Source organism: Pogona vitticeps, chromosome 6 (assembly GCF_051106095.1).
Source record: "Pogona vitticeps strain Pit_001003342236 chromosome 6, PviZW2.1, whole genome shotgun sequence".
Lineage (NCBI taxonomy): Eukaryota > Metazoa > Chordata > Lepidosauria > Squamata > Agamidae > Pogona > Pogona vitticeps.
The window spans coordinates 32843389-32865660 of NC_135788.1; the positions used below are offsets into that span (position 1 = coordinate 32843389).

Genomic DNA, 22272 nt, shown 5'->3' on the forward strand with positions numbered 1-22272 from the left:
GGATTATCCAGATTTGAAAAAAGAGGTGATGTGGGATTTCCAAGACTTTTTGCCATTTTATGCCCTCTCCACAAATACTGGAGGGTGTTTAAAAATTTACACAAACTGATTTTTGTGACTTCTGCTGCTTGTGCCCATTATTTATTTATTTATTTATTTATTTATTTATTTATTTATTTATTTATTTATTTATTTATTATCCGACCTTTCTCCTTTAAAAGGACTCAAGGTGGTTTATATCAGTAAAAGACAAAATGTAAAAGCTAAAAAGCAGTAAGCATACAACTATTTAAAAAGAACCAAACAAATGTCGCACTAAAACAGTAAATAAAATTAACACCAAAAACAAATTAAAAGCAACAAGGTAAAACAATCAATTTAAAATCCTCTCTCAAATAGACTGAAATCCTGATGGGCAGGTTACACCTGTGGAATAGGAAGGATCTCATCAGCAAATTTATTAAAGACTTGCTGATTAAAGACTTCCTTTTCCAATGTTGGGGTCTGCATGACTTTGTCTCATTGCATCCAAGCTGTGCACGTCCTAGAATTGAAAAAGGAAGTCTTTAGTCAGCAATAATCTGCCACTGATGTTGATGTCATTCCTATTGTCTAGGAGGATCTTAGCTACAGGATTCTGGCCATTGACGAGTTTTCCAAACTTGCTGGCATATTGAATGTAGCACCTTAACAGCGTCATCTTTTAAGATTTTAAATAGTTCAACTGGAATGCCATCACCTCCACTGGCCTTGTTGTTAGACAAGCTTTCTAAGGCCCACTTGACTTCACTCTTCAAGATGTCTGGCTCAAGGTCTGCAACCACATTATCTGGGTTGTCCGGGATATCCAAACCTTTCTGGAATAATTCCTCTGTGTATTCTTGCCACCTCTTCTTGATGTCTTCTGTTTCTGTGAGGTCTCTCCCATTTTTGTCCTTTATCATGTTCATCTTTGCACAAAATGTTCCTCTAATATCTCCAATTTTCCTGAACAGATCTCTGGTTTTTCCTTTTCTATTATTTTCTTCTATCTCTTTACATTGTTCATTTAAGAAGGCCTTCTTGTCTGTCCTTGCTATTCTTTGGAAGTCTGCATTCAATTTTCTGTAACTTTCCCTATCTCCCTTGCATTTTGTTTCCCTTCTCCTCTCTGCTATTTCTAAGGCCTTACATGCCCAGTCCTAATACCTGTCCTCTGACTATATTTGTGAATGCTATGTGAGAATGTGATGAATGGGATTAGCAGTGTATGCATGCATCCCTTGATACAAACCAGTTTCAGAATGTCCTGGTTGTGTCACAGACTGGAGAAGACAGAGGCTATTTTGTAAGGAAGAACTGAGATTCTTCCAGCCGCTGATAGATTTTAGACATTAAATCTGGCATATTCTATGACACTGCTGCATCTTTCATTCTTTTTGCAATATGAACAAATGTGCATACTTGTACATTTGTTAAAAAGCAAGCAGTTGAAAAGGGACAGAGAACCGATACAAAACAAAATCCGTGCCGACCCACATTAACAAACTCCACACGTGTACTCAGCTCTTTGTATTTGAATGCTTCCCTAAAGCAGTGGGTCCTCAGATGTTGTTGGACTACAACTCCCAGAAATCCTGACCAGCACAGCTGGTGGTGAAGGCTTCTGGGAGGTTTAGTCTGGGGAGCCAAGGTTGGGAACCATTGCCCTAAAAGCAACATTCATGCAGCACTTCGAAGTTCCCAAAATTGTTTTCCTTCATTGCAAACTAATAATTCTCCTAACAGGGAGGAAGAACCTCTGACCCATGGACCTATTCCAGCTTGCAGAGATTCCCTATTTGGCCCTAGGAACTCTCTCCCTAGCCCCAACCTTCCTTAAGCCCCCTCCTCAAACTCCACCCCCTAAGGTGGATGGAGAGAAAAAAAATCCCTGTTGTTATACCCGATCAGTGATCAGATACATCTGTATCGATGCCCCTGTTGCTGCTCCCAAGAACTGCACGGTGTTTCTTCACATCTGTAATTTCATCGGTCTTTCTCACGGGCTTTGCATTTGCATCTGTTGAGGTGGGCTGCTGTCCATATATGCCTATAATATAAATAAAATGAATAGTTTGTTTTTAGGCCTTGAAGGATTTCCAAAATGGTAAGAAACATGAAGCGTGCACAGATGCTGCTTATGTTCAAATTTAAATATCTAGGTCTCTTATATTTCAAAATAGGCTTTCCCAGAACCCTAGTTGATGCCACTGATAGTCATTGCTTTTTAATAACACCTGCAGGCTATTAATGAACAACTCTTTGCATGGCCAGTCAAGATCTCTTCTTCCTTCGTTCTTTTGCCCACCACTTTGAAACTTGAGGAAGATTCATTCTTGCCCGTCAGAAGGGCAGAGAAGTGTGCTGCTGAAAAACTGACCCACTCCCAGGACCCATGGACAGAGATGTTGCTGATCATGATTAATTGCACTGGCCTCAAAGGGCCAAGGGAGAAGGCTTGAAAAGACAAGATGCTGGCAAAGTACAGACATTTGAGACATGGTCAGCCAGTGAGCAAGCAGAAAGACCCACCCCAGAGATGGGGATGAGGGTGGAGGTGGAGGTGGAGGTGAAGGTAGAGATGGAAGGGTTGTGTTTTTTCCCTTTTCCTAGATGGAGGACAGTTGATAGAGAAAGCAGGACTCAGGGTGGGTGGAGAGGGAGGCAGGCAGATAGATAGATGCAGAGGAACTGCTCCTGAGTCTGGTGCTTTGGGAGAGCTACCTTTCAGTAGCAAACTGCCTAGTCTGGTCAGGGGAGAACCATTGATTGATTTATATATTCAGCTTTTATACTGCCCATTTAGATGACGACTCTGTGTGGTTTACAGTCCAAGAAGGCAATATCATTAAAATCATAAATAAAAAGACTAAAACAAGCCAAAAAACAGAGGAAAAAGTTAAGTAGTGGCAGGAGGGAAGGCCTGCCTGAAGAGCCAGGTGTTCAATTTACTCTTAAAAACTCCCAGCAGATCTCAGAGGGGAGGATGTTCCAAAGGCAAGGGGCCACCGCTGAGAAGACCTGGTTTCTAGTTTTTTTCCTTCCAGGCCTCTCTCGGAGTTAAGCCCCTCAGCCGCCCAGTCAGGCTAGAACGAGTGACACAGGTAGAACTAGGTGGAAGAAGGTGCTCTGACAAGTATCGAGGCCCTAAACCATTTAGGGCTTCATATGTAAACATTAAAACCTTGAAATCGATGCTGAATCTAATAGGTAACCAGTGTAAGGCAGCCAGAGTGGGGAAAATATGGTGATATGTTTTCATCCCAGTTAGTAATGTGGCCGCCGTGTTCTGGAACATTTGAAGTTTCCGCATCAATCTCAAGGGAAGCCCCATGCAGAATGCATTGCAGTAGTCTAATCTCAAGACTACGAGCGCGTGGACAAGTGTGGTGAGCACACCAACATCAAGATAGGAACGCAGTGCAGCAATCCGCCAAAGATGTAAATGGGTGTTGCGGACCACAGACGTTACCTGGGATTCCATGGAAAGCGCCAGGTCAAGATGGACCCCCAAGCTTCAGAGTTGCTCCCCCCAAAAAGAGCTTCCCAAACCACTGATGACAGGGGCGCCCACTCTCAAGACCTCTGTCTTGTCCAGGTTCAGCCTCTACCATGCCTTGACAGGACGCTGCTTCTGCTTGATATGTGAGCATAGGTTTTCGGTGGATTCATCCATTAAAGGCGTCTAATTGCAACAATAAGATTCTGTGGGTTTCCAGCCCAGATAAACGTAGGTACTGTACATTTGCTAGTGCCAAATAAAATGTGCTATTTTGGAGACTACAGTTTTTGCAAAAAAGATTCCTCACTTCCTTGAAATATGGGCTGTGATAATGTTATTTCCAGACAATGAGACCCCGGCTTTAAAATCTTTGGTTGTCATCCACAAATGCCTAATTGTGCTACTGGATTTTATTCTGCCTATGATATGAGCCTCTGATCCCGGGTTTATAAATCCAAGCACCAGTGTTTCTATGAATAACTTTTCCCTTTCCAATTATGAAACTCAGAACCAGAGGGATGTGCACTTCTGTAATTGTGTAATTACTGTTTCCACTTAACATCTCAAACTCAGCACCAGAGGGAAATGAAAGCTGTTCTCATTTACACAGGATGTAGTAGAAGTGTAGCCCAAGGAATCTTAAAGGAGCGCCCTGACGAATTTAACTGAATTTAGAGGAAGAAGCTACCACATGCATATTTCACTTCCAAAGCTATGTTGATAAATGATTTATGCACCATTTATGTCGTGTCCAATCCAAGAGCTTTAGTTAGCCCAAACAAACAAAATGCAGGAGACATTCTTTCCCAAATACAGTGAGCAGCTGGGCATGGCTGTAGACCTTCCAATATGTTTGGTTCTGTACCAGTAGCCTGTTCTGTTACACACAAATCACAAGAGACATCCAATCTGCAAAAGACAGGAAACATCCAAACAGATGGCTTTCCCCCTCCTTTTAAAAAACAAAATGCTAGAGAAGGCCTCACCACTGATCTCTGTATGTGTTGTACTTCAGTGAATGTGCCAGGCAATTATTAAATCAAGCTTAAGTTGCACATAACAAGGGAATATGGTGCAGTGCTTGGGAGAAAATATGACATATTTTAATCTAAGCCAGCATGTTTAAGAGAAACAACCCTTTGCAATCCATAAAATGTCTCTCTCTCTCGTCTCAAAATTGCAGTGTATCAGGTTCATTATTAGCCAGAGGGATCTGTTTCTGTTTTGAGTGTCAGAATTGTACAAAATGAGACAAGCAATTTAGCAAAATCCAAATGAGAATGTCCCTCCATTCAACACCATTTCTCAGCCCATCATAGTCCCAGCAAAGGATGGCTTGCAACTGGGACATGGGAAACAACCCCCCCAAAAATGTCAGGATGGGGCGGTCCTCTGCCTCAGCCTATAATATTCCCTGGTCCCACTAACCTTCAGCAGACACAAAATTGGCAGCTTGTATGTGCCACTCTTGTTTTTAAAGGTGACTGTCTTCCAGAAGCCCCCAGGAACTACAATTTGTCTTTAAAAAAAGAGAGAGAGAGCCAGTAGCCTACTGCCTGAATGTAGAGCAGAAGAGCACTTGTGTAAGCTTCCTCCGTGTTGTGTAGCTAACTACTGTACATAACTTCTCAAGCAGTGCAAGAACAGGTACATGACAGGAAGCCTGTCAGAACAGGAGAGACATTTACAGGATAGCCCTCCAGCGCCAGGTTTAGGCAACAGGATGCTAGCCACAGTTCACAGCCCCTGTGCACTTGGTTACCATGACATGTAAAGCAGTCCAAATTTTCTAGTCCAAAATGTTGCAGTCAAACTGCCAACTGTTCCATGGTGTGGTGGTTAAACTGCAGTATTGCAGCCAAGTCTCTGCTCACAATCTGAGTTCGATCCCAGCAGGTTCAGGTAGCCAGCTAAAGCCTTACACACTTCTTAGGTCAGTAAACTGAGAACACAAATCATGGGGAGGGGCAGCCAATGTGTAGCTTGTATAATTAAATTCTAAACTGGCCAGGGAGTGCTTTAAGCACTATGGGGCAGTATAGAAGAACCATATGTTTTTGCTTGTTGCTTTGACTGGGCCTGGCTACAGGAAGTTTTCACTGCCTCTGATATTCTGCTATTAAAGAACAATTTGAAATGCTGAAAAGCCATATATGATTAGGGGTCAGATGACTCAAAGGCCTTCATTCTCCAATATGATCTTGCACAGTTTTTGAGATCTCTGGGGATTGCACTTCTCTAAGTCTTGTGTCCATACTCAGAGGTGCAACTGCAAGGACATACGAGACAGCTTTCCCTAGTGGTGTCTCCTAGGCTCGGTGTGAGCCAGGAAGTGAGACGGAAGCATCTCTCGCTGGAGTGCCATCCATTCCCACAAAGGAAAGAGAGAGAGAGAAGGGGATTATGAACTGTCGCCTCCTTCAGAGAATACTTCTGCAGATTCCCTCAAGCGAGCCAAGAGGGAAGGGAGGGATGGGAGAGCTAAGAGAGCAATTAGAAAAGGTGAGAAGGAAGGAGGAGGAGAGAGGAGGGGGTTAAAAAAGGGGAAGGAAGAAGAGACAACAGTAGTAGAAGCAGGAGAAGGAGAGAAGTTAAAGGAGGGTGGGAATGGATTTGGTTAGAAGATCCTTGGACTCACAGGTAGGAGAGATTGAAAATACCCTGAGAAAAAGCAGACCATAGGAGGAGAGTGGTGATTCCACCAAAACCTTCCTATTGGGGAGAAATCGCGGTAAGGGAGTGCAGAAGGAGGTTAAGAGAAGAGAGAGAGAAAGTAGAATAAGAAAGATGAGAAAGGATAGAACAGAGAATGTGGGAGGTGAGGAGGAGGCCAGGACCAGGAGAGCCTGGGAAATTATGGAACCAAGGAAGAGGACAAAGTGAGCCCTTTCATTCAAGAGGAATGGAAACCATTTTTGGCCCAGTTGGAAGGAAAGGAAGAGGACTATGTTCCAGTGGAAGTAAACTGTTTATTTGATAGTTCTAAAACCAAGATCAGTGTCCGTATTTGGCGATGTGGGAATAGAAGAGGAGGGGAGACAACCCGAGATTCAACCCAAACCCTCACACTTGGAAAATTGCCTTCTAAGGGAGGCAAGGCTAGCAGCCTTCCTGTTATTTTTTTGCCAGCAGCCAAAGGCCTTTGGCTAAATTTGTCAATGTTGCAGTGCCATTATTTCTGAAATTTTGATATTAACCTTCCTGTTGTATTACCACATCAGTCTCACTGTCTTTTGCAACAATCTAAGAAATGGGCTAATGAAAAACCAGGTGTGAACTGTGACTATATTAGCTGTTAATGCTGATCCATATCTTGCAGTGCTAAATTGAAGGGAAATGTCTGACAACCTCAACAATCTCCTTCAAAAATGCAATTTAATAGCAACATCAGGGGGGGGAAAGTACTTATCCTTTTTATATTAATATAGAAACAACTTTACAGTCAGCTACCTGCAAAGTGCTAAATAAATAAAACTGGATTTTGTTGCTAATACACACACACAAATTGTATAGATGATAGATCTGTGTGTATCTCACTTTATTGGTTTTCCTCCAAGGATTGCATTTTACTACTGTACTCTTGACTTCATATTCACAACTCTTTTTGCTGATGTTGTGCTATAAAATCATAAGAATAATTCTACTGGATTACTACAAAAGTCTATCTCACGCAGCAATGTGTTTCCCGCCATGACCAACAAGACACAGCAGGACCACAAACTTTCTTTACTGTTGATCCACAGGGCTGGCCCTGTCATTAGACAGAGTGAGGTAGCTGCCTCAAGTCGGAAATGCTGGAGAGCAGCAGTGAGGTATTTGAGGGCAGAGCTGTGTGTGCCACAAAGCCTATCTTGTGTCCCCTAAGCCAATGGTTCTTAACCTGGGTGATATTGCTCCCCAGGGGGCGATGGAACAAAAAGGGGTGACGCGGGAGCAAAGGAACAAAAAGGGAGTGGCAATATGGGGTGATGGAGTGAGCCAAACCTGAGAAGGCAGCTGCAGCCACAGTGCTGGCAGTGGATCTGGCAGGCGGATCCAGAGCAGCTGGTGCTGGCAGCAGATCCAGTGCCGCCACCGCCGTGCTGCTGTTATTATGGGGGGAGGGGGGGCGATGGTAACTTCCTCAATGGCTCAAGCGGGTGATTCTTTCAAAAAGGTTAAGAACCACTGCCCTAAGCTACCCTAAACTGTCCTCAGGTGCAATGAGGGCAGTTTAGGCTAGCTTAGGAGTGCTGGCCCATTGTGGCTATTAAAATAAGATTCCAGTGCCAGTCCACCTGGCTTTTGCACATGGAATGGGGCAGGATGCCATCTTCTCCTTCATCTCAGGCCACTAAAAAGTCTTGGCCAGTCCTGTTTTAGTGGAGAACTCTTGCTCTCCTTTAAAGGGCCCACGTGTGAGTTCTCTTTCTTTCCTTTTTTTAAACTTGTTTTCCCATTATTTCAGACAGAACTTGAGAAAGCTTTAAAAAATATTACCCCTACTCCCAGAATCCTCCAGACAGAGCCATTTTTCCAAGCTCTGACTGTTTATCCAAAAAACATTTGAGAAGAAGGGGCTGATAAAAATCATGACCAAGACATCAGATCTTACAGGACTTTTGATCCCCAGTCTAAGGCTTTACTTGGCAATTTTGAAAGCTGCCCTCTCCCTTTTTTTTAAAGAACTTTGAGGCCAAATTCTTGATTGGCAGCTGAAGTCTTGCCCATAGCAATCACTGGAGAATTCTGCTGATGCCTTGTTTCAAGCAAACATTTAACATCTTGTGGAGGACAGACATACTTGGGTAGAACAAGCCCAACAGATGTAGCCAGAGGAATGCAGCATTTCCCAGTCTTGCCAATACTTCAGGACTGCTGGCAGGACATTTCTTGATAGTATTAATCAAAGCAACCTTGTACCTTCTGAGAGATTTCTCCATGCCAGTACACCTCAGAGGACATGGCTTCTGCCAGAAAGGTCAAGCAAAGGATCTATAAGATCAGTAAAGTTCTGTAGTGGTTTAAAAAAAAACCCCAAATATATAATGATGTGATCAGCCACCAGTGTGTCATTAAGGCACATGGTAGAACAGACATGTTGAAATGAACAAAACATGGTCAGTATGGAACCTTATATTCTATATACCAGAACATCACAGAAGAAAGTGGAGGGGCAGTTAAATCCTTAGTAATTTGCAAGAAAGATAAATTAGAGAAGGCTTCGGGGAGCATTTTTATTTTTCGTAGCCCTTCTGAGATAAACTTCATTTCTGAACTTGCCAAATGTCTTTTGTGTTAAAAGAGAACTCAGTTTAGACATATGCGCGTGTGCACACACACACCCACTTCACACCATAACAGCTTCCACAATGTGTTAAACTATGCTTCCTCCCCTTCCCCCCCCCCGCGATCAAACAGCAGGTGTGGCTGAAGCAAGGCCTTTCAGATTTAGTTGGACTGGCCCTCACCATACTGGTGAAAAACACACCTGCTATTAAACCCCTTCTTGTTCGTATTTGTGGATGCTGGCCCGAGTGCTCTGTGTTTTATAGTGATCGCAGCACCAGTTAGATGTCTATGAGGTGTGTCATGATGATGGGATATGTAAGATATTCAGAGAAATGTAAGATGGAGTCTGACAAGTTCTGTGTGAAGATGATTTGAGAGACATTGGAATGTGTTTTTCTAAGTGCTTTGAGAATGCTTTTCTGAAGACTGTTACAGGCTGGTTCGAGATATAGTTGAAGGTCAAATCAAGAGGCCCATGGAAGATTCAACATTCTGAGCTAATTGGAGGAGAGATAAAACACATGGACTTCCATGGGAATAAGGAAAGGAGGAAGGTGTCACAACAGCCAGAATTGTCAAGAAGAAGGGAGGAGTTAGAGAGTGTAGAAAATGGACAATGGGTTATGTGAGAAAAATTGATTAATTTATTCAATGATGGAGTGATGGAGATCCAGTCTTGTTCTGGGATTCAAGTCCATGATTGAGAGAGGATGCAAGTAAAGAGAAAGAAAGAGATGGGGCTAACCTACTGTAGCCCACCTCAGCCCAGCTTATTAGCGTTTATTATTTTAATGGGAAATAGTTATTTTATTTAACTGCAATGATCTTTGAATATGTTCTTTATGCTAAAGTTTGTGCAATATAAACTGATTCTATGAAAGTCTATTTTCTAATAAAAATTAATTATAAAAATTCTACCAAAGGACTGGTCTCTTGAACAGCAGGGTCTGGCTAAACCCAGGAGTGGAGAGGGCCACAAACTAGCTATCTTTAAGAGTCCTGCCTAACTGAGCTTTAGTTAGTTCTAAGGAATCACAAAGCCCATGTGTCTGTACTTGCAAAGTACTGGTTTAGAGTAGAATGATCTTTTAAGGTCAGACTTGTTCAAAGGGCTTACACTACGCACTGCTGAGGTCTTGGGACTTGCCCCAGCACAAAGGTGGTAGGTAAGTGGCCTGTCGAACTCTCTCTGTTTTTTTCTCCATAGTCTATTTGTCTTATAGCTCTTTCCTTTTGATCTGTCCACCCATTCATGCAGCCTCCATTGCCAGCCAGAAATAAAACCATCTGCACCTATGTAACTTGTATCTGTTTTAGGGGAGAATCTGGTGGAACATATGCTTTGTACCCCCAAGGATTCCAGCTTCAATCATTGGCATTCCCAGTTAAAATTGCCATTTGGTGGGACTCTGCCTGAGATATTCTGGAGAGTTGATGCCCCTCTTCCTCCTCCTCCTTCTGGACATTGGAAGTAATCATTGCTATCTTGACAACCACCAGAGAAGACAAACTGAACTAGATGAACAAATATTCTCATTTTACACAAGACAACTTCCTAGACTCTAATGTACTGTAGTTAGATCCTTAGTAAAGTTTAATGAGTTTGGACGGCAGGGCTCACCTTGACTTTAGGATGTTGATAGTAGCCAACCTCATTTTAGGATGTTGGTTCTTTTCTTTCTTTCTTTTTTTCCTTTGTGGAGGCCTTCCAAAAATAACAGCGATGCTTCTGAACCACTCAGTCAGGTCCAACAGCCATAAAAAAAATCACCATTGCCTCTAAAATATATTACTTTCTGATCCAGGAGATTTTTTTTTGGATTTGAAGGAAGCTTTCATTGTGCCATCACCTTGGACAGTTTGTTTTCTTTGTAAGACTTCCCTCCATATCCTGCTCTCTGTAATGCCACAGAAAATAGCTTTGAGGTTAGCCTATATTTCATATCTCCGCACAAAAGCAGCAGACATTCATCTCTTGTGGTTAGAAGAGGACCGAACTTCTCCAATAAGTGAGATGCTTTATTTAATATCCTCTTGCTTATTGTGCTTTCAAGTGAGCCTTGTGTTTCTCTGAGATAATTGCCAATGACTGTTGGTTAACAATGTCCTCTAGACTTGCATTTTTCTTCTATTCAGCAAATACCTTGTACCTATATTTATCTGCTCGCTTTAACTCATTTAAGGCAAATGTGCAGGCTCCCTTTATGATGTTTCAAAGGAAGCTAGTGGCTTCATGGCAGGCGTCAGTGTACTGCCTGCAGCTAACAGATACAGGCCTCTGGAGGATGCTTCTTGGAGGCTTTGTATGGACAATGCCATGAGTAATCAGTGTCTTTGGTGCAGCATAGCAAATATAGTCTTGCCCTAGTACTTTCTGCTGAAAGGACAGGAACATTAAGCAGCTTTCTGGCTTCAAGGATGCCGTCAGCTGTCCTCCTTTATTCGGTGTGGCAGCAGGTTAACTGCATTGTCTTCCTTTGGATGAATATCCTTTGTGGAAAGGGGTCTGGATGTGATCGCCTCCATTCAGAAAATTATCTTTGCAGGAAAAGTGTAAGGAGGCTCAGCCTTCACCCTAAGGACAGTAAAGCTAAAACAAGGGGGGTTTAATTTTTTAGGCCACAAGTCCCAAAATAGCCTAGCCATTCCTGTGGCCAAGCTGGCAAAGCTATGTTGGCAATTGTAGTTTTTCTTTAAAAAATAAAAGTAACTTCACCATCTCAGGCCTAAATTGATTACTTGGTTAGGGAAAAACTAAAGTAGGGAAGATGTCCAAAGAGCAGCGATCCATTCCTCCCCCTCCGCTGTTCTGGCTCCCATGCAGCCTAACCCTGCCCCATGTCTGACACGATCTCCACTAAGACCAACAGTAATTGCTACTGAATGCCCAGCAGGGTATAGGGGTGAACTGGCACTTAGAAAGTGGCTTTTTCCCCAGTCATTCATTCCTGTAATCCTGTAGCCTTCCCATTCAAACATGTAATACATTACTATTACTCCTCACCGTGTTGGCCATGTGGGGACGTTGCACTACGTGTTTCCCTTCTTCTTGATTCCTTTCCATCTAGAGGTTGGAGGGTGTCATGTCCACCCCAGGTCTGGATGTGGCAGCTCTGTTGCTGGAAGGCAAATTTCATTGTAATGTGAATACCAACTTCCTCGGTCTAATATATTATATTTTGTCTCCTGAGATCAATTGTGTGGGACATACCCAGATTTGAAGGGTCTCTTATTATTTTACATGTCTTTGGTTTTAAAATGATTTTATCTGACCATTTCTGTATTTTAAACAATAGTGACAGCTTTTATCATGTTTTTACTTGACCATTGGACTTGACTTGAATACCAACTTCCTCTCTTAATCAAATTACTGAGGCATGTGTAACGAAGGAGATCACATTGCGAGGAAAAACATGATTGCCAGAGCAGGAGAGCCATGTTTTCCCATCCCTCTCTCTTCCAGACAGACAGATTCAAAGCTCATAAATACATAAAATGGCTTGTCTTTTACTAGTCCCCATTTGTGCCTCTAGGAGCAATCCAAAGATTCAGCACAATTAGTAGCTTCTAGTCATCAGAGACATTGGAGGACACAGGGGAAAGTAATGGGCAAATTACTGTTATTTTTCATGCTGTTGCCCCTCCTGAGTTTCCTGCACTGTGCCTTGGTTCCAATTTGTGTTGTCTGCAGCGAGCTTTCGAAAGCAAGCCATAATTCACTCACAGCTTCTAATGGCCCTTTTGAAAATCAGCATTGAGCTATTTTTGCCTTAAGAGGAAGATTGTGGAGGAAATGGTGGGGGAAACCTGAACATATTTCTCCTCTGTTTTTGCAGGTAGCAGAAGGATTGACAGGGAGCTTTCCCGCTTCTCTGTGTTAAATGTTTCTCCTTTTAAATCCTTCTTTAAGAATCATTTGTTCAGCAGAGCTTTTTCTGAGCCAGAATAACCTCAGCTTGGGAGTACAAGCACTGCCATTCATGTCGCCAACCCCTTCTGATCCTTGATGTCACAAATCTAACCCCAGGACTCTCCGTTATTTTTCCAATCTTTTTTGTGGTGATTGTGTCATAAAGATCATGCGCTCGTCGGTCATGCTGTGATTGGGGATTCTGGGATTTCCTTCAAGAAGAAGATGAAGGAGAAGTTTTTTTCCTAATTTTGTTTGAGATACGTTTTAGCTGCCAGCCTGGTCAGTCGCCATAGGTGGAATAGGTAATAGGTGGAATGGGCCTCAGGCAGCAAACTGCCTTGGGTCAACCTTGTGCTTAGCAGTGACACACCTTCAAAGATACTTTATCAATTACAGTATTCAGGAAGTTGCCTTATACTGAGTCAGAGCTTTCATTCATCTTGCTGAGCACAGACTACTTCAGCTTTCCTCAACTGGGTGTCCTCCAGATGTGTTGGACCACATTCCCCATCATCCCTCATTAACATTGCCAGATCGGTCAGCATGATGGGTGATGTAGTCCCACACTTCTGGAGGGCATTCAGTTGTAGACAGTTGACCTGATTTGAAGGTAGTTCTCCAGAGTTCCAAGCAGGACTTCTTCCCAGCCCTATTTGGAGATCCTGGGTTATTTGTAATGTATATTTTGGCTCTGAGCCTCTCCTAGTACAGATGAGTCTTAAGGTCACCTCAGACACACTGGTGTCATTGGTAGTGAAAGCTTATAGAAAGCACTGGCCTAACCTCCATCTTGTCATGAGGCTGGCCTAGGAAGTGCTGTTCACCAGCCACCAAGAGTGACTCTGTGAGACAACATAGGTTGCTAAGTATTCCCATTGACATTTTTGTGAGGGAAGATGACTCAACATGGATTCACATAATTAAGTTTCCCCCCCCTTCTGTCAGTGACTTATTGAGTCATTCGCACCACCAGCTGCATGCAGACAGGTGGCATAAGGTGACTGTGGAGGAAAAAAAGGTACCTCATAGTGGGAAAAATGATTGGGCTTTGTTGAGGTGGCATGGAGGGAACCACACAGGAAAGTATGTGGTGCTTCATAATTATCTTTTCTAAAACATCCAATTGTACTGTTCCTCCTTAAAATGGAGAAATTAGTTGGCATACAAATGTTATGAGATTAAAAATACAACTAATAATATTTTCTCTTTGAGGAACTAACCCTGAGATTCATACTGTGGATGAACATATCCCCGTCAATTCTGGACATGTCCTATAAAATAAATAGGAGCTCATTAATATTGCCACAGTGTTTAAGCAAAGACTGCTACAGCCATCTAGGTTGATGGAGAAATACTATTCCTAATCTACAGGAAATCTTATTTACAGAAGAAGGAATCTTAAAACAGGCTGGTTAAAATTAAAACTGCTGATTCTGCAGGATGGGTTACTTTTCATTCCCAGTTCTGTTTCTGACGGACTGGTGTGCTTTGCTGAGATACATCCATAAAAACCTTCCCTAATGTACTTTAAGTTGAATCATTGAGTTGTAAAACTTTGAAGACAGCACTCCCATGTTGAGAACCAATGTAGAGAAGAGTTCTCCCCCTCCTGTTCCCTTCCTACTGGGAGTATCTTTTTAAACAAAGGAATTCGTTATATTCCAAGTGCCACTCACATATTCACATGTGTGACGTGTGTGTGTGTGTGTGTGTGTGTGTGTGTGTGTGTGTGTGTGTGTGTGTGTGTGTGTGTGTGTGTGTGTGTGTGTGTGTGTGAGTGTGTTTCCCCAAACTGATAGGATCCTTCCAATATACTGGATTACTACTCCTGTCATCCTCATCTACCAAGACCAATTATTAGGGCCTCGATACTTGGCGGATCGCCTACTTCCACCAAGTTCTACCCGTGTCACTCGCGCGAGTCAGGAGGCGAGGCTGAGGAGCCTAACACCGAGGGAGGCCTGGAAAGAAAAGACAAGAAATCGGGCCTTCTCGGCGGTGGCTCCTCGCCTCTGGAATAACCTTCCCCCTGACATTTGCGCGGCTCCCTCGCTGGGTATTTTTAAAAATCAATTAAAAACACTGATGTTTCGGCAGGCCTTCCCTTCAGCCATTCCCTGATCTTTCCTCTTTCTCCTCTCCCTTCGTCTTTGTCCCTTTTCGTCTAAGTTTTCCCCATATTTAAAATTGTCTTAATTTTATTGTAATTGCACTTGTTGTAAGCCCCCTAGAGTGGCCTTAAGTGGCTAGATAGGCGGGATATAAATAAAATAAATAAAATAAAATAAGTAAATAAAAATATTATTCCAGCTAGGAATGATGGGTAATCAGGTCCAACACATCTGGAAGCTAGTACGCTATGGCAATGTGCTAAGATAAGATGACAGGGGTCTACAAGTTGCCTCATTCCATCTGCTTCAACCACAGTAGCTGTACCAGCTCTGAGTTGTGTCATGCAAGAGTTGAAAGAACTGACGTTAGAGGACAGCAAGGCCATATATGAGACTTTATGCATTTTCTCAGGCACAGTTGCCCATAAACACAAGCATAACTTGGAGGCATGGGTTAATTTATTATTTATTTATTTTATTTATATTATTTATTTGCTGCCTTTCTCCCCATGGGGGCCCAAGGCAGCTCACAACAGATAAAACAACAGCTTTGAAAACACTATATAAATATCATATTTTTAAAAATTAAACTTATAGGGTTTCATTAAATGAATTAAATCCTAAACTAAACATAAAGAGTTAATTAATTTAATTAATTAAACCCAAATTAAACATATACATATTTCTAAAAAACCCTTAGGCTGTTGTAACACCAAAAAAAGGAAAAAAAAAGAAAAGAAAAGTGTGCTGCTTATATACTGCCTCATAGCGCTTCAAACACTCTCTGGGCGGTTTACAAGTTAGTTATGCAGGCTACACACTGCCCCCTTCCAGCAAGCTGGGTACTCATTTTACCCACCTCGGAAGGATGGAAGGCTGAGTCAACCTTGAGCTGGCTACCTGGGATTGAGCCCCAGGTTGTGAGCACAGTTTTAGCTGCAGTGCCACAAGGCTCTTGCCACCAGGCAAATGTTACTTTCCATACCTTTGTTGTACTGAATCGCAGTCACATGGTATATATACCTAGACAAACATCCCAATGTGTTTTATTGTTACCAGTTCATTTTCTCCTATTTGAATCGTTATGGCCGGCTATACTGTGGCACTGATTTTATTTCTCTATTGTTTTCTGGGACACTGCAGTCCCCTATTTTAATTTTAAAAAATTATAATAATGATATATTGATATGTCAAATAGAGGTTCCTGTTTGGTAAAATTGCCTCTGTTGTGCTGGCAAGAACTGGAACACAGTTCTCTGGAAGAACTGTATTGCACTCAATCAATCTTCCTCTACATTGTACTTGTATTCAGCACGAATCAATGGACCTGGCACTGCCATCCAAGTCTGTTTCACCTACCAGATGGTAGGTAGAGTGAAACTTGCCCATTCACATAAGTTTAATTGTGTATCAACATACTGGCCATTTTAGATAGATAGATAGATAGATAGATAGATAGATAGATAGATAGATAGATAGATAGATAGATAGATAGAGAGAGAGAGAGAGAGAGAGAGAGAGAGAGAGAGAGAGACAGACAGACAGACAGACAGACAGACAGACAGACAGACAGACAGACAGACAGACAGACAGATAGATAGATAGATAGATAGATAGATAGATAGATAGATAGATAGATAGATAGATAGATAGATAGATAGATAGATAGATAGATAGATAGATAGATAGATAGATAGATAGATAGATAGATATGCATCAGACCAATACAAGCTCCAGCTCCAGTTCCAGGCTCCAGGCTCGGTTTCAGGCAATCCTTCACTCACCGGCCGTTGTTTTGTCAGCTTCCAGCCCCTGGATCCTCTCCCCTCAGAATTCTCCAGGCCAATCAAAGACGTTACCTGTTATTAAAGTTATAATTTGAAAAGGTATACATTCATTTTCGTCATTCTCAAAAGAAACTTCCAGATGTTTTGGACCTCAGCACCTAAATTCCAGAAATCCCAGTCATGTTGGCTGAGACTTCTGGGAATGGAACAGTGGTTCCCAAGCTTGGGTAACCCACGTATTCTTGGACTGCAGCTCTCAGAAACCCCGAGCAGCAGCCCAGCTAGTGGTGACGGCTTCTGGGAGTTGCAATCCAAGAACACACCAAAGTTAGGAACCACTGAGCGAGAGGATCAAAGTTTGAGAACCATGACTTGAGAGCAAGACCAGGAAACATGTAGGCCTCCAGCTGCTACGTGGCAGCTCCTCCCCTTTGGATGTACTGTCTTCAGTTGTTGTGAGGTTCTACCCAACAACCAACAACCTCTCCAGGGCTACACATTCCAGTCTGCCCTCGCTGGAGAGTGAAAGCTTTGGTGATGTATACAGGTCAATTCCACTGACTAACTGTAAAATTCTGAGGAACAGAAGGAACATGTCCATTTGTTTATCCTCAGATACAACCATCTGCAACTTGATAGTTAAGCACTGCTAAGGATTGTAAGGGCCTACCTACAATGATGAAATGCATTCACCACATCTCCTCCAAAATAACAGGCTTAGCCAGAGATAAATTACTTTATTGGACCAGAACTCACAGGTTGCTCTATCTACCAGGGTGGCATTCAGGAAGGTATAGCTCAAAAATGTCTCTTATTTCATCTCATCTCATCTCTACTAATACTAAACTTGAGATCCTTGCACACTTATATAATTTTTCTCAGGAAGGAAAAGGGCCTTGGGCAGTTAATTGTCAAAACAATTTAGTTTCTAACATAAAAATGACAAGTTAGGTCTACCACCTTAAGACTTAAGCATGCTTACAAAGTCCAACTATTTTGGCAAGCTACATTACTTGCAAAAAGGATATTTTAATGTATCATCCCTGAGTTTTTTTAAATTCTAGCTTATGATGCTGCCTGGAGTGAAGTAGTGAGGATTCTAAAATTAGCATCAAATCGACCTACAGGCAAAAAAGGGGGCAGCTGTGAAGTGTCAACATGCTCTGGACTGCTTTCTGGGTTCTGGTTAAAGTACAGAAGAGCAGATGCTGAAGCAATGCTGTGGAAAGAATCAAAATGGCCACCGCCCTCTGTTGCAACACAAAAATCACTAGTGATTCAAGTTGGGCAATTAAGAGCTTTGCTTGTATTGGCCTGATGCATTTCCTGCTGTGATTATTATGAGGTGCTAGATACTGCTCCAAGCAACAACATTATGGATCAAAAGTAAACAGATGAATTTCACAAGGATTTCTCCTCCCTGAGTGTAAAGGCATTCAAAGGGCAAATACAGTTAAGTACAAATATAAACACATTTATATTATGCCTCCTAAACTCTTACTTCACATATACGCTAATGCGGCTAGAGTTTGCAATGGCTGACCAAGAAAAATATCTAGGAACTATTGGTGGATCACTATATGGAAATATTGATCCAATATGCAGCAGCTGTGAAAAAAAGATAAATTCCAGTGTTAGGGATAATTAGGGACATGGTCAAAGTAAAATAGCCAGAATTGCAATGCCTCTATACAAACATCTGAGGTGATGATAAATAGCATATCAGGTACATTTCTGTGTATCACGGTACAGTAAATTACTAGCTGAGCACTATGGCTGAAAGCACAAAGTGGGTGAGGACGTGTATGGCCCATCCACCCAGAAGCAAATCAGACACCCACATGGTGAGCATGAAAATCTGAAGGGGAGCTTGTTCAGATCGGCATGCTTTCAAAGTCTGATTTACATCTGGTTTAGGGGAATATCAGAGTGAGACTTGCATGAATGCCCCCACCACAAATATAGCCCTCTGCGTACTTTCAGGCATAATGCCAGAATAGGATTACTATCGAAAATATATTGTAGAAATGGAAAAGCTGCTGAAGAGGGCACCTAAAAAGATCAAGTAGTCAAAGCATGGGTGATTCATGACATGAGTGGGGGGCACATTCCCCCATGATTTCAGGGGGCTGTGTCTCCTCTGCTTAGAGCACAGCTGCCATTCAGCTGAAGCAAATCTGCTATGAGGAAAGGATAAAACATGTGTGTCCATTTGGATTAGAAGAAAGGGCTATAAGGGGAAACATGGCAGAAATATATCAAATAGTGAACATAATTGAATGAAATGGAATAAATCCAATGGCATAAATTTCAGCTAAGAGATTGTATTCCTTGTTGTCTGCCAAGTCACACAACTGGATTTACACTAGGAGACATGAGTAATAAGATTCTGCTTATTCACAGTATGGAGGAAGTGGAGAAAATGGTTTTCTCCCTCTTTCACAGTACTTGATCACAGAGTCATGCAATGGAGCTAACTAACATGAGATTCAGGACAGTTGAAAATAGATGCTTCTTTATACAATGCATTAAAATGCAAGTTAAATTGCTTGCTCAGGATTTGGTGATGACCGCCTGCTTCAACAGAGTTTAAACAAATGTACAGAAGAGAAGGCCAACAATGTTTAAGAGGTTCTGATATTATATACCACTGTCAGAATTAGAGGAGGCATGCTTTTATATACCAGTTGCAGGAGAACATAATGTCATCTTTCCAAGCGCTGATAAATGCACTTTTACCATTCAAGATACTGGACTGTATCCCAAGGGCTATACTGGCTATTTGATCCATCCATGATGAAAATGCTCCAAGTCAATCTTCCTCTAAGTTGTTCTTGTATTCAGCACAAATCAATAGTTCTTTCTAAGTATTTTTCTGTAACTTGACTCCCACCGCAACCAGTTGCTGATGAGTTGCAAGTTTTTTTTCAAAATATCCATCAGGTAAGCTGCATGGAATGACTTCCTAAATCAAGTCATGATGTGTGTGCGCGCGTGCACACACACGCACAAAACAGTGATATTTGCAAAAAGAGTGATAAAAATACTGTCTACTTTGACCCAAACTTTAATCCTGAATGGAGAGGTAATGTTTGGAGAGAATGAAAGAAAACAAGAGTCAAGGCTGAAAATAAAGAAATTAAATCCTGAACTGAGAGCCTCTGGTTCTTCTGCTATTTTATAATATCATGATCTATGGCTTAGAGTCTTATTGAAACTAATTCACAATTTGACATTGGTCTTCCTTGAGACCCAATCCATCCACTGTTATGTACAGTAGTAGATGCTATGTCTCTGAGCCAATTTCTTCTCTCAGTTATCAGACAATGAGAGAACCTCATTTGCCTTTAGAGTTGCATCCTCACCTAGTTTACATAAATCACTTTCTTTAATCGTTTTGATGGAAGGAACTGAATCAAATGTTGTATTGACCAAACACCAAGGAATTGATTTTGCATCAACAATCCCAAAAATACCTGTTCCTCTTTCACTTTCTAACATATGAATGGCAAATGGCTCATTTCAAGCAGAATTTATCATAGGGCACATTATTTATATATAGAAAATCTTATATATGCTCACAGAAAATCTTCTGGGAAAACTTTCTTTGATATGGTGCAGTTAAATCAGAATTCATTTTTGCATCCCGTATTTGTGCAACTAAATTCTTATAAGAGTCCTCCTCCAAGTCTAGTAATATATCGTGGTTGAACTGGAATTGAAAATTAACCCATGTTATACAAGGCATCACTATAATACAGTTTACATGGAAAGCGATATTGATTACAGTTACAAATATAGTTGTTATGGTGTTTCTTCTTCTTTCGTTACTTAAAAACAGAAAGATAAATTGTGTAAGAAGTCATTTTGGGTTAATGAGCTGGCTCTGTAAAAACGTTCCAATAATTCCAGCTGATCAACAAGCCAAGCTACACAGGGTCCCGAAAGGCACACATTGGAGCAGAAACCTACTGCTTTGTGAGAACAGCTTGAGTTCTATTTGGAGTGTTTAATGCCAGTTTTAAAAGGTGTCATAATAATGTGAGCTGCCATTGTTCTTTGCCTTATTGTGCAGAGAGATACTGACCACATGTTTGACACACACAAGAGGCTCAAGACCATTGTTAGTTCTAACTGGAGCAGGTCCTTTGAGATTTATTAAATCAACACTTCTGTAGGCCATGATGATTCAATAGGCTTATTCTAGGTTTGGAACCAGTGCTCTAAAGTGTGTCTCCTTTTAAAGACACTTTAACCAGAATCCTGCTGATTAAGACAACATGTGTAAATGCACTTTCACCAACAATTCTTCAGCAGTTTTTCCAGTGGTGCCAGTCCTACTCAAAAGCAGTTTCTTCAGTTTTAAATCTAATAGGTTTGTAATATCAAGACCTGACTTGATTTCATGAACCATGTTTTATAATTGAAACTGAGAGGGATAATATTAACTAGGGATATGTGAAGTGGCTTGGTGGTGGTGGGATGTCCGAAGGAGATGGAGCAGGGAGGACCTGTCTTGTGCTACTGATGACAAAGGATCAGTAGTTTTCTTGCTGTGGGTGCCTGTGTATGCTCCAGGGTGGGTAGGTGTGAAGTTCAGCACTCTGATTTGGACTAGGCAATCAGTAAACATATCTGGGCAAGCCAGGCTACCAACTAGGGGCACGTAAGGGGACAACTTCTACATACCAACAAATATTTTCTCTTTGCATGGTTCCATGAGGGCTAGAAGGAAGGAAAGAAGGAAGCTTGGAGGCGCTTTGCATGCAATCTGAAGATCCACCACATTCCCAAAGTTGATGGCACTGGATATAGCCCCCCATCTCAGATTGTAGCCTTCTATTTTTCACATTTTTCCTGAGGGAATGGGTCTTCTGATCCTGAAACATACAAACATATGCAAATATCTGCAGAAACCTGAGTGCAAATTGATTCAGGCCACCTCCAATTGAGCTCAGGATGAGTTGGTCCCAATTTGTATACCAAATATTGCGACACAAACTGGATTGGATAGTGTTTCATCAACGTTTAGTTGTTTAGTCATGTCCGACTCTTCATGACCCCATGGACCAGAGCATGCCAGGCCCTCCTATCCTTACACATCCATAATATTAATGTATATTTTTTGTGCCTGCATGCTTTCTTTGTACAACTAAGCATCTGAACAGCATCTTCAGATAGGTTCAGTTCCTGTGACCCAAAAGAGCTGCCCTCAATTCAACAACCATGAATGTGGGTGGCATATAAAGGGAGCAATTAATGCAAACTCTGGTCTTGGAGTCTCCAAATACCAGAGGGCTGCCAGAGACATAAGTGAGTGAGTGAGTGTTACATTAAATCAAGCTTGAACTCTCATTAGAAGCTAAAAATGACTAAAGACATCAGACTTTGGGCAGTTCATAAAAAGACAAGACTGCTTTGGGGGTGGGGTGGGGAATAATGCTAGGAAAAACAGAAAGCAGCAAGAAAAAGAGGAAGACCAAAAAAGAGATGGATTGATTTAATAAAAGAAGCAACAGATTTTGCAAAAGCCAAGCAAGGCAGTTAATGGTAAGACTTCTCGGAGGTCAGTAATTTAGAATGTTGCTGTACAGTAAAAATGATTGATGGTACATAACAACACAACTTTATTGCTTTCAGTTTTGGCCTGATTATCAGCACACTTAT

The 22272-nt window shown here is 41.7% G+C and overlaps 1 long non-coding RNA gene across 1 annotated transcript; it reads right to left on the reverse strand.

The window, feature by feature from the left end:
- Positions 1 to 140: 140 nt before the first annotated feature.
- On the reverse strand, positions 141 to 16894 carry LOC144583441 (uncharacterized). Its single transcript, XR_013537204.1, has 4 exons — positions 16603 to 16894; positions 11799 to 11913; positions 10416 to 10499; positions 141 to 2071 (listed from the first exon to the last, which is right to left on the reverse strand). It is a non-coding gene; the product is annotated as an uncharacterized LOC144583441 (long non-coding RNA).
- Positions 16895 to 22272: the final 5378 nt, after the last annotated feature.